The 15,099-nt window shown below is 46.5% G+C and overlaps 1 protein-coding gene and 1 pseudogene across 2 annotated transcripts in view; one reads left to right on the forward strand and one right to left on the reverse strand.

Moving 5' to 3' along the window:
- Positions 1-14,031, reverse strand: part of USP54 (ubiquitin specific peptidase 54) — a 279,929-nt gene extending 265,898 nt beyond the window's left edge. The window contains exon 1 of one of the 2 annotated variants that reach the window (XM_045025077.1): positions 13,913-14,031. The gene's annotated coding sequence lies outside the window, so the exon portion shown is untranslated. The remainder of the gene's footprint in view (positions 1-13,912) is intronic. The other variant, XM_045025075.1, reaches the window with a different exon arrangement.
- LOC123374104 lies at positions 195-2,123 on the forward strand (annotated as a pseudogene).
- Positions 14,032-15,099: the final 1,068 nt, after the last annotated feature.

The following is a 15,099-nucleotide window of genomic DNA, read 5'->3' on the forward strand; positions in this document are numbered from 1 at the left end:
AGCAACAAGTGATGTTTGCTGGATGACATCCCCAAGCCAGGGCTGAAAAGTGCAGAAGCCAGGAGAAGCAGCAGCTGCAGAAGAAGGTGCCTGTGGGCTCTAAGCTAGAGAGCCAAAGCCAAGGACAAGGAAGGGACCATGGGGCTGGCCTGGCCTGAGAGTGCAAGCCTAGCAGTAGACAGATGGATAGAACCATGGTGGAGGCGACTGGTCCCATACATCTGCTGGCAGTCTGTAACTGCAAACAGTCTGAATTCCTGCAGCAGGTGGACATTACCGACCTGGTCTGGCTGCACAAGATCTGCGATGAGGCCACCAAGATATTCAGCAGCAACTTCAGTGATGAACCACGGCAAATGACAAAAACACCATCCCAGAGAAATCACCAGAAGAAGCAATTGTCTACTGTTCTGGACGAGACCAAAGACCCCATCTGGAAGGAGGAGGAGGAGTATTAAGACAGCATCTTCTAAGCAATGTTCCAAAAGACTCTGAGGAAAAAAAGAGGACCTGAAATAATCAGGGCCGGGGGGGGGGGGGAGGGAAGGCATCCCCGTCTCAATGAGTGACAAGATCCCAAGTTACAGCACCTGATACACACACCAAGGTACTTCCTGAGAAGTTAGCTGTCCAGCGAGTGGAAGGGAGGGTCCCCTTAGTAGAGATCATTGTCAATGATTAAAATAGTACTGAGTTACATGTGAAGAGAAGTGTCCCTGAGAAAGGGCAAAAGGTCACTGTCCTTAGCTCACATATCTCTTCCAAGAAACCTGGGATGGAAGCCTTTGTGCTGGTGATCCCTGCAACTCCTGAGGCCAAAGGGACAAGAGAAAGCTGGAGTCCAGCTAAAGAAAAAAATAGCAAATACAGCTACTATAAAGCCAATGTAAACAGGGAGCCTGCAGCTCAGGGGCCAAAGGCAGCCAGAGACCAGTAAATACTGGGAAAGCTCGTTTTAAGGACAGCATAGGGACCTCCACAGGCTCAAATCAAACTATCACTCTGTGCGCCACAGACTGTTGGGCTGAACCTCCATGAGCCACAGGACCTCCTTGGCAGAGAAGTACTCACTGGCCAGCAAAAAGGAAAGCACAATCCAGAAGTCTGTCAGCAAGATTATATCCAAGAGGAAGGCAGATCGGAAGTCATCTCTAGCCTCCAACCACGTGAGCTGTCCAGACAGAGGCTTGTGGATGAAGAAATAACAGTTAAAGTCAGGACTGAGCTGGGACTTAGCACCCCCTCCTCTAAGGAGGTTCCCCAAACTCAAGGGTGTCCCTTCACTCTTGAAATGACAACAAGACACCAATCATCAACCTTGCAGCAGAAGGGAAGCAGCAAAGAGAGCAATTCTAATCAGAGTGATGAGGCTCAGCAACAGCCCCAAAGTTATAAGAAAGCTGTAAGATGAGCTGTATGATAGGCAGCAAGCAAAGGATGGTAGGCTCTCCCTTCCCAGAAAAAAGAATCCACCCCCACCTCCCTGCCCAGCCAGCAAGGTTGCTTGTCCTTTCAAGACATTTTTACATACTGTACTAAAGAAATAGTTGCCCATGACCCAAGGTGCCGTGGGGCGAAGTAGATTTAATGAAACTTTTCATCAAACACCACACTCTGCTCCAAACCAATCCCAAGGGTGAGATAGTTGAAAAGGAGCAGCAGTGGCTGGACAGTTTGAAGAAATAGGAGGCTGAGCAACACACAGAAAAGAAGCTGGAGGAGGAAAACGAGATGGCGACTGGAGAAGATCAAATTGAATAGGAGACGTGTCAATGGAAGGTGCTCCAGACTCACAAATTGGTGAAGCAGATGGAAGACAAGAAAAGACAGATGAAGAGAAATTTGCTCAGTTTGACAAGAAGAGTAGGAAGAGGTGGGAGGAGACAGTGTCAGAGAAGGTAAAGAAGATGGGAGATGCTGAGGCCCCGCACAGACAAGACGAGGAGGCCCGAAAACAGAAAGTGGTACAGCTGGAGGAGGAATGCTGACACAAAGGGCTGATGCTGAAAAAGAGAGAGGAGAAGCAACAAGGGCAAATGAAGAAGATTACAGAACTGAGACAGGCATGCTTGTCATATTACAGCCGGCTGCAGGAGCCCGCTCCAGGGGGAGCTGACCTATGACAATATGCTGTGCATAATCTGTAAAGAAAGAGGGACCAGGGCTCACGCAGAGCACGCCATGCACGAAATGCCATTTTGCAGAGAGCACTGCACCGCTCCCGTCAGCGTGACTTTGCACACACAGTGCACAGAGCATACCATAACTGAAGGCAGGAGGGACAGCAGCAGCAGTGGGAGGTGATTGCTGGCTCTAAGCCAGAGAGCTGAAGCCAAGGGCCAGAGAGGGCTGAAAGCCTGGGAGCAACGGAGGGGCTTACCCACCAAAATCTCCACACCAAAGAGTTGGATCCAAGGGAGCAGTGAGAGAGCCAGGGGAGTGAGGGATGCTCCCCCAACAAAGAGGCTGTGGGGTTCATGGTGGGAAGGGCAGGGTTGCACTCTAGCTGGAAGGGCTGGCATGGCTGTCCTGGCAGTGTTACTGAAGAGGACTGATGAGGAGCGTGAGTATGGTGGACAAACATCAGAGTATGGTATAGAAGGACTCCCAGGAGAGGGGCCAGTGTGGTTGCCTGCTGGGAAGAGCAGGGTTTTGAGGATTATATACAATAGAGGTGGGAAATGGACTATATTTGAGACTTTTGCTGAGGATTCAATGAACTATGCTTGGTAATTAACTGGCCCCAAGAAGGTATATTATTTAGGCAAGAGAGCCTGAAGTGGATTTACTGGGAGAATCTGAAAGGAGGGGGGGAGGGGCAGGAGACTGAGGCAGGCATGTCTGTCATGCTGTGGCCTGCTGCAAGAGGGCACTCTAGGCAGGGCTGCCTTCTGACAGGGGATTGGAGATTTTAAAACAAACTTCACATTACCATATACAGATTTGTGTCTATCACGGTTTTTAATCCAGTGATAAATCTATTTCATCAAGCAGAAGTTTGTAGAAAAAAAGTGGGGAGGAGGTACCCATACTAACTCATTAGAATTTCACAACCAACATCTCCTATGTTACAAAGCAAAGTGTCTATGTATAAAAGCTACAGTTTAAAAGATTGTAAATCAGAAATACTGACAACAGAAACAAATCTGTTTTCAGTTAAAACTTCCTGCAGACAGTCTCAACTCAGGAAAGGATTAAGTCATAATTCAAAAATAATATAAATGCTAATTACAAAAATTATGAATTTGGAATGTTTTTTTGTGTGGTCATGTGACTCAAACACTGACAAACATGTCTCAGCTTAGCCCAGGAGTGGCTAACCTGAGCCTGAGAAGGAGCCAATGTACCAAAGAGCCACAGTAATACGTCAGTAGCCCCCCCCCCCCATCAGCTCCCCCCCACTCCCAGCACTTCCCACCCACTGGCAGCCCTGCCGGTCAGCGCCTCCCTCTCCCTCCCCACACCTCCGGATCAGCTGTTTTGTGGCATGCAGAAGGCTCTGGAGGGAGGGGGGAAAGAGGGCAGGAGCAAGGGCACAGCAGGCTCAAGGGAAGGGGGTGGAGTGGAGGCAGGACCTGTGGCAGAGCCAGGGGTTGAGCAGTGAGCACCCCCTGGCACACTGGAAAGTTGGCACCTGTAGCTCCAGCCCTGGAGTCGGTGCCTATACAAGGAGTCGCATATTAACTTCTGAAGAGCCGCATGTGGCTCCAGTCACAGGTTGGCCACCCTGGGCTTAGCCTTTCAAGTTCACCTTTACTCTATATTCCTTTTCCCATGCATCAGAGAGCAAATATGAATTTGGAATGCTTTTTTGTATGGTCATGTGACATTTAATGATGCATCCCTAATACGATCAAACTGCTTTCAAAATTTAAAACAAAGACTCATGGCCAACAACAGAAAGGCTTTTTACCGCCACAACATAAATCCAGTCCACCACAGGTCTGCAGTGCTCTTACTAAATTTGGGGACAACACACACTAATTCCCATACAGGTAATGCAACTCCCTGCACTTTTCAGGCAAAGTTATCAACTGTTGCAAAAGATACACAGACATCTGCATGTCAGCTTAGCCTTTCAAGTTCACCTTTACTCCATATTCCTTTTCCCATGCATCAGAGACCAAGATCTACTAGAAGTTTCACATTCTATTAACACAAAAATAAACTTCATTTACCAACAGTTAAGATCACATCAGGGTGCACTCAACCAACCCAAAATCTTGGAAACATGGCAAAATAAAGTGAAGGGAAAAGTCTTCTGTGTTCCTTGCCATGTTCATATTGCCTACAACAGCACAGATGACTGTCATAAACAGATAGTTAAGGGTTAAGGTCTCTTTTACCTGTAAAGGGTTAACATGCAGTACCTGATGACCACCTGACCAGAGGACCAATCAGAGACAAGATAATTTCAAATCTCTGTGGAGGGAAGCCTTTGTCTGTGTTCTTTGTTAGAGAGTTCTCTCTTGGGAATTAAGAGAGTCCAGACATCTTAATCAAGTCCTCCCAGGTTTCTGCAATAAATTCTTCTATTCAAGCTAGTGAGTATTAGCAAGGAACTAGTATTCTTATACTTTTATTTCTGTATTTGCAATTCTGTGTTTTGCTATAGAATTTCTTTAAGTCTGTACTGTGATTGCTTTTACTGAGAAAGAAGGGAGGGGGAATTCTCTCCAGAGATTGATAAGTTTAGACCCTGTATATTGTTCCATCTTGGTTACAGAGACAGTGACTTTCTTTTTTATTCTTTCATAAATTCTTTTCTATTAAGGACTTGGTTGGTCTTTCCTTGGGTGGATTCTCAGGGAAAGAGGAGGAGGGAGGTATCCCTCTGTAGTTAGATCCCGGTGTCTCTCCTAGGAAAAGGGAGGGGGGAGGAAGCAGGGGGGAATGGTTTATTCCTCCTGGGTGTAAGAACTCCATGGATTTGGGGCTCTTGGGATCCCCTAGGATTTTGGGGAAGGACTGTGTCCCAATCCACGTACCTGATTGGGTGGTGGCAGCTTTACCAGATCTAAACTAGGATTTTAGTTTAGAAGAAGGATTCATGCAGGTCCCCATATTGGAACCCAACAGCTCTAAGTGGGGGTGAGACCTATGACAATGACACATTAACACTTCATAAGGCATTCACCTCCATCTCCAACACTTACCGAAAAGCACTATGTACCCCAATGTCATCTAACATGCACTTTAACACAAAACCCTAGCAACAACTTCAGTAACATTAACAGACAACCTATTCACATGCACAGACAGTGTGTTGATCTGATGATACAAGAGCGTCTGACACTGCCATTAAAGTTTTGAGGTATGGTGCCCCACAGGTACTTCACCCAGATGACACACACATACACACACTCTAAAGCCACTTGATGCAGGAAAACCATTATCACCCTCTCCCAGCGATGAAGCCAGAGTCATGGGGAATATTGGAGGGGTGAGAACTGGCTGCTACCTGAGTGGCAGCAGCAGGGGGAAGAGAACTGTGCCGAGATTCCCAGTCCTCCTAAAATAAACAGCAGGATTTCCCCTGAGCAGAGGCTTAACTCCTCCTCAAAACTCTACCCTATAACATCAAACAACAGCAAGTTTTCACCTGGGAATGGTCTTTGGCAGGGGCGGCTCCAGGCACCAGCACAGCAAGCACATGCCTGGGGCGGCAAGCCGGGGGGGGGGCAGCCTGCTGGTCACTGTGAGGGTGGCAGTCAGGCAACCTTCAGCGGCATTTCTGCGAGAGGTCCACTGGTCCCGCACAATTCGGCAGAGGGTACGACAAAGGCACGGGACCGGCAGATCACCCGCAGAACCACCGGCGGACCTCCCGCAGAAACGCCGCCGAAGGCTGCCTGACCGCCGTGCTTGGGGCGGCAAAAAACATACAGCCGCCCCTGGGCTTTGGGGAGGGAAGAGCAGAATGACTCTGGAATGGTGGCTGGGGTTGATATGGATAGAGAAGGCAAACTGGTTGAATGGTGAAGGGAGGACAAAAGGGAACTGAGTGTTTCAAGTGAGGGAAAAAATAAAAAAAATTGAAAAAAATTAGTTGAAAATAAATAGTTCTAGAGACACAAATGGATCAATAGAGTCTAGAGCTTGTTTTTATATTTTTGAACCATAAGACACGCACATGAGAAAACTGAATAACTGTAACCTTTCCATTATAACCTCATCCTCTTATCCCCATTTCCCTTGCTCTGTTTCTTGCATTACTTGTTGTGTCATGTCTAGTTATACTGTAAGCTTTTCATTGCAGACATGGTCTCTCTCTATAGATATGGTTACACAGCACCCAGCATACAAGAGCTTTGATCCTGATGAGGGCCTATGGGCATGTGACACTGGCAGAGCAGCCAACTTGTGTATGGCCCATAACAACTTAACAAGAGGCATTACAATTGTTTCAGGATAATTCACTTGTATTTGAATTTCAAGATGTACTAGACCAGCAATCCCTAACCCATTCATTTGTAGTAACAGAAATCAAGGACAGATGCTAAATGTGTTTGTCTATGTACCCATATACTGTTATACTCCTGGGGGAATTCTGAGCTAAAAAAATTAAAAATTCTGCACACAATATTTTAAAATTTTACATAATTCTGCATATTTTATTTGTCAAAACAACACAATATAAGCACTCCAGTTTCAATTATTTTGGTAATTTATTTAAAAATACCTGTCAACATGTATGTCAACAATGCAGACATCAGCCAAAAAGATTCCTCCAGGACTAAAGGGTTAAAGAAATCACCACAACAACCCAGTTCCAGTTGGGGGCTGTTTGAGGGGGCTATGTGGGGCCCCAAGAGCCCAGACACCCATACACACTTCCCCTCAGAGCCCAGCTGCGGGGCAGGCCCCAGACACAAGCACCTCTTCCCCACAGAGCCCAGCTACAGGGCAGCCCTCAGCCCAGACAGCAGCACCCCAGAAATTTTACTCCCCCCCAACTTCTTTATGGGGGACATGATGTGGTGCAGATCTGCCCTTCCTCACCCTTTGCCAGAGCTGGCTGAGTCTCCCAGGCCCTCTCCTGTACCAGGGAGAATGAGGATCAAAGAGCATGAAGCCTCCAGCCCTAACAGGCTGGGAACTCCACTCACTGTGAGCTGGCCTCTACATAGTCCAGTGGCAGCCAGATATTCTGCAGGGCAAACAGGGAATTCTGCGAAATTCTGCATTGCACAGTGATGCTGAATTCCCCCGGGAGTAACTGTTAGCAGTGTAACAATGTAACCAAATTAACTTATAGATGCTAATTCCCTTTCATGTCTTAATTGCCTTTTGTGACGGGATCCCGGGGTGCACACTGAGATTGCTCAATTAGGGCAAACTGCAAAGAATGGGGCAGACAATCCCCCAAACTGGTGGTTATTCTAATACTTAGATTCACCAAGCCAGCAACAAAACAGCCTCCACAATGCCTTACTGGTTACCCAGAAGCCAAAAATACAGTTGCCTTAAAGCAACCCAGCCTTTGTGCTCCCACCCAGACAGCCAAGCCAAACATGATGAGGATTACTGAAAATCTTGTTCATCATATAAAAAGTTATACCAATCCCAAAGGATCGGACGCATTACCCTCCAGGTTAACAAATATTTCAGATCTTACCCAAACACATGCTTACAGCTAATTCTTATTAACTAAAACTTATTAAAAAAGAAAAGAGAGTATTGCTTAAAAGATCATTATACATACAAGCAGCAAAGAGTCCTGTGGCACCTTATAGACTAACAGACGTATTGGAGCATGAGCTTTCGTGGGTGAATACCCACTTCGTCGGATGCATGTCATATCCATGCATCCAACGAAGTGGGTATTCACTCACGAAAGCTCGTGCTCCAATACGTCTGTTAGTCTATAAGGTGCCACAGGACTCTTTGCTGCTTTTACAGATCCAGACTAACATGGCTACCCCTCTAATATTATACATACAGACATGAATAGAGTTCTTAAGTCAGTTTCATAGTGGAGATGGTGAACTTTAGAGTTGCAAAGAATTCTTTCAGAATTAGTCCATGGGTTCAGTCCATTGTTGGGGTGATCCAGATGGAATTGAAGACCTGTCTTTCGGCTCACACTTCCCCTGATGAAGCTTAAGCAGATTTGAGATGAAAGGATCAGGTCCCAAAAGCCCTTTATACAGTTCCCAGGCAGCCTCTTGACAGCATGCAGTCCTTGGGTGAAAAATGGGCAATTACCCTAGCTGTGAAGTAGACCTCCTATTTCCTAAGCATCACCAGTAATTAGGTACATGGGTTAACACAAGGCAATTGCCTATCTCCCTCCATTTACAGGTAGTTCATCATATACTTCAAAGATTAATTAAGACAATGATATCACTGCATTCACAGTTCATTTAAATGTTAACATTTCCTTTTGATCTCTGAATTAACAGCATACAGTGATAGACGGAACTGTTTAGTTACATTGTTAACCTCTAACAATATACTGTATATATAAACAAATACAATTAGTATTACCCCTAATTCTCTAACAATACAGGTTTGCATTTCAAAGGTCTAGTCCAACTAACATGAAATGGCCCTAATTACAATTTACATATAGTTTAATGTGTCTTTAAAGGTTGAATCAGGGTCAAATAGCCTGGTAGTTATGTAACCCTTTCTGGTCCTGTGTCACACCTTTATATTATGTATGTGGTTGTGTTCAGTCAATCTTAAGATCACAGATGTGAGACACTGTATGAAATTAACAATATTACATATATTGTCTTCAGCTTACCTATCCATGTTATGGATGACCAGTTGCCTTATGTTAATCAGTGTAACTGGATTATCTGTGTATGCATAGTAAATAGTGTATACATAGCAAATAGAATGTTAACTTCAAAGTGATGGGACAGTGTATGTGTAACCTTTGGGTGAACTAGAGTTCACTTCATTGCCTTTCTCCAGTGCCTAAATAACCCAACTCCCATAGAAATGTAGCTTGAGAGCAGAGGGTTGCCTAGCAGCCTCCCCTTCGTCATCATGAATAGGTCGGAATATGAACGAGAGGCTGCTAGGCAACTCTTTGACACCACATTCTACAGGCCATTACCCTCTGATCCCACTGAGGGTTACCAAAAGAAACTACACCATCTGCTCAAGAGACTCTCTGAAGAAGCACAGGAAGAAATCTACACAGACACACTCCTAGAGCCCCAACCAGGGGTATTCTATCTGCTACCTAAGATCCATAAACCTGGGAATCCTGGATGCCCCATCATCTCAAGCATTGGCACCCTAACAGCAGGATAGTCTGGCTATGTGGACTCTCTCCTCAAGCCCTATACTACCAGCCCTCCCAGCAATCTTCGAAATACCACTGACTTCCTGAGGAAAAGACAATCCATTGGTGATCTTCCAGAAAACACCATGCTAGCCACTATGGATGTAGAAGCTCTCTACACCAACATTCCACACAAGATGGACTACAAACCATCAGGAAAAGTATCCCAAATAACGTCACAGCAAACCTGGTGGCTGAACTTTGTGACTTTATCCTCACCCACAACTATTTCAGATTTGGGGACAATTTATACCTTCAAGTCAGCAGGACTGCTATGGGTACCCGCATGGCCCCACAGTATGCCATTTTTATGGCTGACTTAGAACAAAGCTTCCTCAGCTCTCGTCCCCTAGCGCCCCATCAGTACTTGTGCTACATTCATAGAATCATAGAATATCAGGGATGGAAGGGACCTCAGGAGGTCATCTAGTCCAACCCCCTGCTCAAAGCAGGACCAATTCCCAACTAAAACATCCCAGCAAGGGCTTTGTCAAGCCTGACCTTAAAAACCTCTAAGGAAGGAGATTCCACCACCTCCCTAGGTGACCCATTCAAGTGCTTTACAACCCTCCTAGTGAAAAGTTTTTCCTAATATCCAATCTAAACTTGGACACTACAGTGCAAATAAGTGATGGTCACAACCACCACCCTATACCATAAACCTACTGACTATACTTACCTACATGCCTCCAGCTTTCATCCAGACTACATCACACGATCCATTGTCTATAGCCAAGCTCTAAGATACAACCGCATTTGCTCCAATCTCTCAGACAGAGACAAACACCTACAGGACCTCTATCAAGCATTCTTAAAACTACAATACCCAGCTGGTGAAGTGCAGAAACAGATTGACAGAGCCAGAAGGGTACCCAGAAGTCACCTACCATAAGACAGGCCCAACAAAGAAAGTAACAGACTGTCACTAGCCGTCACCTACAGCCCCAGACTAAAACCTCTCCAGCGCATCATCAAGGATCTACAAGCTATCCTGAAGGACGATCCTTCACTCTCACAGACCTTGGGAGACAGGCCAGTCCTCGCTTACAGACGGCCCCCCAATCTGAAGCAACCAGAAGCAAATACTCACCAGCAACTACACACCACACAACAAAGGAGCTGGAGTGGGGACGTGCCGCTGCTTCCGGGAGCCATGTGGAGTGGGGCAAAACCCCGACCCCTGCCTGGTGCACCGGAGTGGGGCAAGCCCCACACTTCGCTTCCAGGCGGGACCTCGAAGACCAGATTAAAACGTCTGGAGGGCCGGGTCTGGCCCCAGGGCCGTAGTTTGCCCACCTCTGGGTTAGGAGAATTCTCATAATCATTTTGAAAATGTCCTATTCACCCCCAGTTACAACAAAGAATTTCTTCTGTTAAATCTTGGTATTGCTTGTTCATTAAATTATTTGGGTCTTTGAGGAGTGAATCATGTATCTGACATGGACGTTTCAGAACTTGGCTTGGTCATCTGCAGTCCCACCAACTTCTGCTCAGCCTGCAGATATTTCTCCTTCCAGTTATTGCAGTGACTTCTTCATGGGTGCTGGAAGTATTTTCAGATGCCTTTATCAACTGCAAACTACTCCTATGCAAGGGCTTTCCTTTTTCTTCTAGTTCTTGTCAAAGTTTTCTCTTTTGTTTATCAGAGTGCTCCCTTTACTCCTGGGGGAATTCTGCATCTCTGCACATGCACAGAATTTATGTCCCATACAGATTTCTTTGCTTCTCTGCAGAAAAATGACTTTCTGATGGGAAAGCAAAGGGAAAATGCATGGAAAGACTACCAGACTTTACATCTAAGCTGCCTTTGTATTCTGTCCTGTTGGGATAATTCCAAGAAAACTTTTGCAAGTTAGCAGATATAACATTACTGCTACAAATCTGCTTTATGAACACTGAAAAATCATTTGTGTATGTATGATTCCTAACCATTCAATAACTCTCTCCTTTTTTAAAAAATCACTATATTACACCTGTTTGCCTCGATTGGTGCCAAGGGCTGGAATGCCTAATTGGGACTGTGTTTGGCTTCTTGTTAATCAGTGTGATACTACAGAAGCTCTTTTGATATTGGTTTGGTAACTCTAACATTGTCTGCTGTGTTTCTTGCAGTGCGCCCTGAGTGTGGCATTCTCGGTGTGGCCCATCCCAGGCACCTGATCACATGGAGCTACTGTAATAAAACAAAAAATAAGTGCAACATAGGAAACAGAGTTAACTAGAGCCTGAAATTGTAATAGTGAGGTTTTTAGTACTTACCAACTTGAACTAAACACCTTCTCCATTCAGGGTATTCTGCGTTAAAACTCATGTAAGTAGGTTTAATGTTCAATAGCATGAGGGTTGGATAAAAGAGGATTTAAATTTCCATTATCCATCTTAATGAACTTGTGGCTCTAGCTCCAAAATGGACTAACATCATTACATAACCCAAAACAGAAGGAGGGAGGGCATAACATGTTTTTGCCTGAATTGGCTACAGGGTATTGAGCTAGATTCTCCTTCATCTGGTCACTAGTGTAAACCAAACAAAATTACACAACTCTCTACTAAGACTGTAACTGTAAGCAAGTTTGACGGGGTGGGGGAGGATTCAGTGAGCAATGTGACCCAAACCTGCCTGACAGGCACCACCTAGAGGTGAACAGAGCGGGAGGACAAATATTTAATTCAATACAAATGAATATGCAACACAAATTTAGGTACTGCAGCAGAGTTCTTGGAGAGTCCAATCTGGAGATCTTGTCCATTACTAGTTTAACCTCCTAAATGAGAGCTGCTCTACATGGACCAGTTCCAAATTATTTTAGCTCATGGTGTGTTCTTTGTCAATTATATTTTTAAACTTTCTTGTTCAAGTTATGCATTATTTCACCAATTTAATTTTCAGTACTGCCACAATTTATTTTCCTTCTAGAGAGAAAAACAGTCATTGTTAATTCTGCATTTATCATTTTCAAATGATATTCAAGTGCTATTCCATATCCAATCTATAGCAGCAAGGAATCTTTCAGTCTTAGTTCCTTTTCTGAGAATGAACAGTAATGTATGTTTAAAGAAACTTGTTTTCAGAATTATTCTAAAAATATTTATTTCTTTCAAATTGCCCCGAGACAATATAATGAAAATTTTTATATTTTCCATTTAATTTGTATACATCTTCATAATTACTGCACCTTAGTTTGCTCTGTCATACCAAAAGCTACCTGAAAATTTACATATACAACCACTCACTTCTACCCCTTTAATACCCATAACAGCTTCTCTCTTCATTCACTGAGGCAGCAGAAAACCATGTGTGTAACTTTTTGAGCGCATGAGGTGCATTGTTTTGGTTTATTCTTAGGACTCTAATCCCCAAAGATCAGAAAACAGCCATAATCTTCTCACAGAAAAAACAGATTCAAACAAAATCATACCCCGCAAAGCCAGACAGCTTTCTCCCTTTCAGAAAAGACATTTGTCTCATTCCTTGGTTCAATGCAAAAGGAGGAAACAAGCCTCTAGTTTTTAACCAGTTTCTTTCAATCTAGAACTTATTCAGCAGTTTTGTTTCTTTCATTTATCAAGAATTAATTGCTAACTAATGAAATTTAACAGCAGGGATGCTAATGTCAAAATTCCCTCCTGCTAGCAGATGTTCTTAGCTTCTGGAACTTTATTTTGTTAGTTTGTTTGTTACTGACTCCCAGCAGCTCACCAAATTCGTGACTTAAACATACACATAACTCTTCTCACCTGCAGTCTGAATGCAGGTTAGAGCCATGCAACATTTCAGACTTGGTATAAACACAACTCCCATTGATTTCCACCCACTTATTCAGGGGCTGAATTCACTCCCGCAAATGGGTTCCATGTCATGCTGAAACTGATTTAAAGAGCTTGATAGTTTATTAGTGGCTTTCCCCTCACTTGTAAAAGTCAGACTCTAAGCATCTTTACTGCTCAATAAAAACAAAAAGAAAAACATGGGATTATATTGCTCCTGAGCACCGAATAAGAACTGCTGTACAGCAGCGGTCTGCAATACCCCAGTGCCAGTACTCATTTCCCGGCTTCATCTCTCAGTCCTGCTTACAGACTAACTGCCCTTAACCCCCACCTGTTACTGACACCCCTTGCACCCCATATTACTGATACCCCCGTAGTGTCCCACTGCACTAGCACCCACCGACCTCTTGCCCTGCGTGGTCCGTGGGCGCTAGACCCCTCTCACACACTCACCGCCTGGGGTACCGCCACGGCCGAGCCCACCAGCTCCCCAAGAACCCCTCCCGGCGCCTCTTGCCCCTTTCTCCCCACTCTCCCGAGGGGCCCTAGGATACGGCACTGCTGGGACGGCAGCTGTTCCTGGGGGCTCCCACCCAGGACAGGGTCGTTGCTCTGGGGCAGTTCTCCCCGGGGATAGGGGCAGGGGGTCGCTGTCTTCCCCGGCGCTGGGATGGGGAGGAACGGGCCCAGCACCCTGTAACTGGGTGTACGGGCTCCCCCCTGACAGGGGGGTTAGGTCCACCAGGCTCCTCTCCCAGGGTGCGTCGGGGCGCCCAGGCGAAGGGGGGCTCCCCGCCCCGCGCGGGCTCATGGAAGTTAGCACTTGCCGTAACTACTCACCCGCCAGAGACGCGTCCCACCAGAGCCCGCAACATCCTCGCTCGCTTCGTCCCACCCCCCTCGCTGCTATAGCTACGGGGAGCCAAGGCAACCAGATCTCGCGAGAACTACCCCAAAACCGCCATCGCTTCCGCGAGAACCTGCTCCGAAAAAGGGAGGGGGAGAGCGCGCTCGAGCACCCGCCTCTCGCGAGAAAAGGGATCCAAAAAGGGGAGGACCTAGAGGAAAAGCAAGTGCGTAGAGCCATAACATGGCGGCGAGCAGAGCGCGCAGTGGGCGGGGCCTAAAGGAGGCGCGGGGCGGGGCTGCAGAGGTGAAAACCATGGGGCCGGGGGACCGGCATGTTGCGCGCGAGCGGGGACGGCTTTCAGTTTCCACCCTCAGTGCGGGGCTTCCCCTGCCCAGCATCATTGGGCGCTTCGCCGTGCCCCGCGCACCCTGACAGCTCCTTCAGAGACACGAGGGCCAGGAACTGCCTCTGGCTTCATAGGCAGCCAGGGGTTCGCAGCGTCACACGCCTCCGGGAGTGGGAGCTTCACAACATCAACAGCGCCAGCCTGCTGGTCAATGCTGCAGGGGTCGGGAACCCTGGATTTCCCAAGTGCCCCCGGTCCCTGGCCTGCAGTGCCGGGCTACCCCGTTTGTCAGGCAGGGCTAGCGCCTCACTCCCCCAGAGACCAGGCTTCCCAGTCTGTGATGCAGCACTCGCTCCCTCAGGCCTTGTCTACACTACAAGACTATTTCGAATCTACTTAAGTCGAATTTGTGGATTCGACCTTATGAAGTCGAATTTGTGTATCCACAGTAAATACACTAATTCGAATTTCTGAGTCCACAGTAACGGGGCTGGCGTCGACTTTGGAAGCGGTGCACTGTGGGAAGCTATCCCACAGTTCCCGCAGTCCCCGCTGCCCATTGGAATGCTGGGTAGAGCCCCCAATGCCTCCTGGGGGAAAAATGTGTCGAGGGTGCTTTTGGGTAACTGTTGTCATTGAACCGTCAATCACGCCCTCCCTCCCTGAAAGCTCCGGCGGGAAATCTGTTCGCGCCCTTCTCTGGTCGGTTACAGCGCGGACGCCACAGCACTGCGAGCATGGAGCCCACTGCGATCATCGCTGCACTTATGGCCGTTGTCAACTCCTCGCACCTTATCATCCACCTCTTCCACAGTCAGCTGCTGAGAAATC

The sequence above is a fragment of the Mauremys mutica genome, chromosome 7 (genome assembly GCF_020497125.1).
Source record: "Mauremys mutica isolate MM-2020 ecotype Southern chromosome 7, ASM2049712v1, whole genome shotgun sequence".
In the NCBI taxonomy this organism is placed as follows: Eukaryota; Metazoa; Chordata; order Testudines; family Geoemydidae; genus Mauremys; species Mauremys mutica.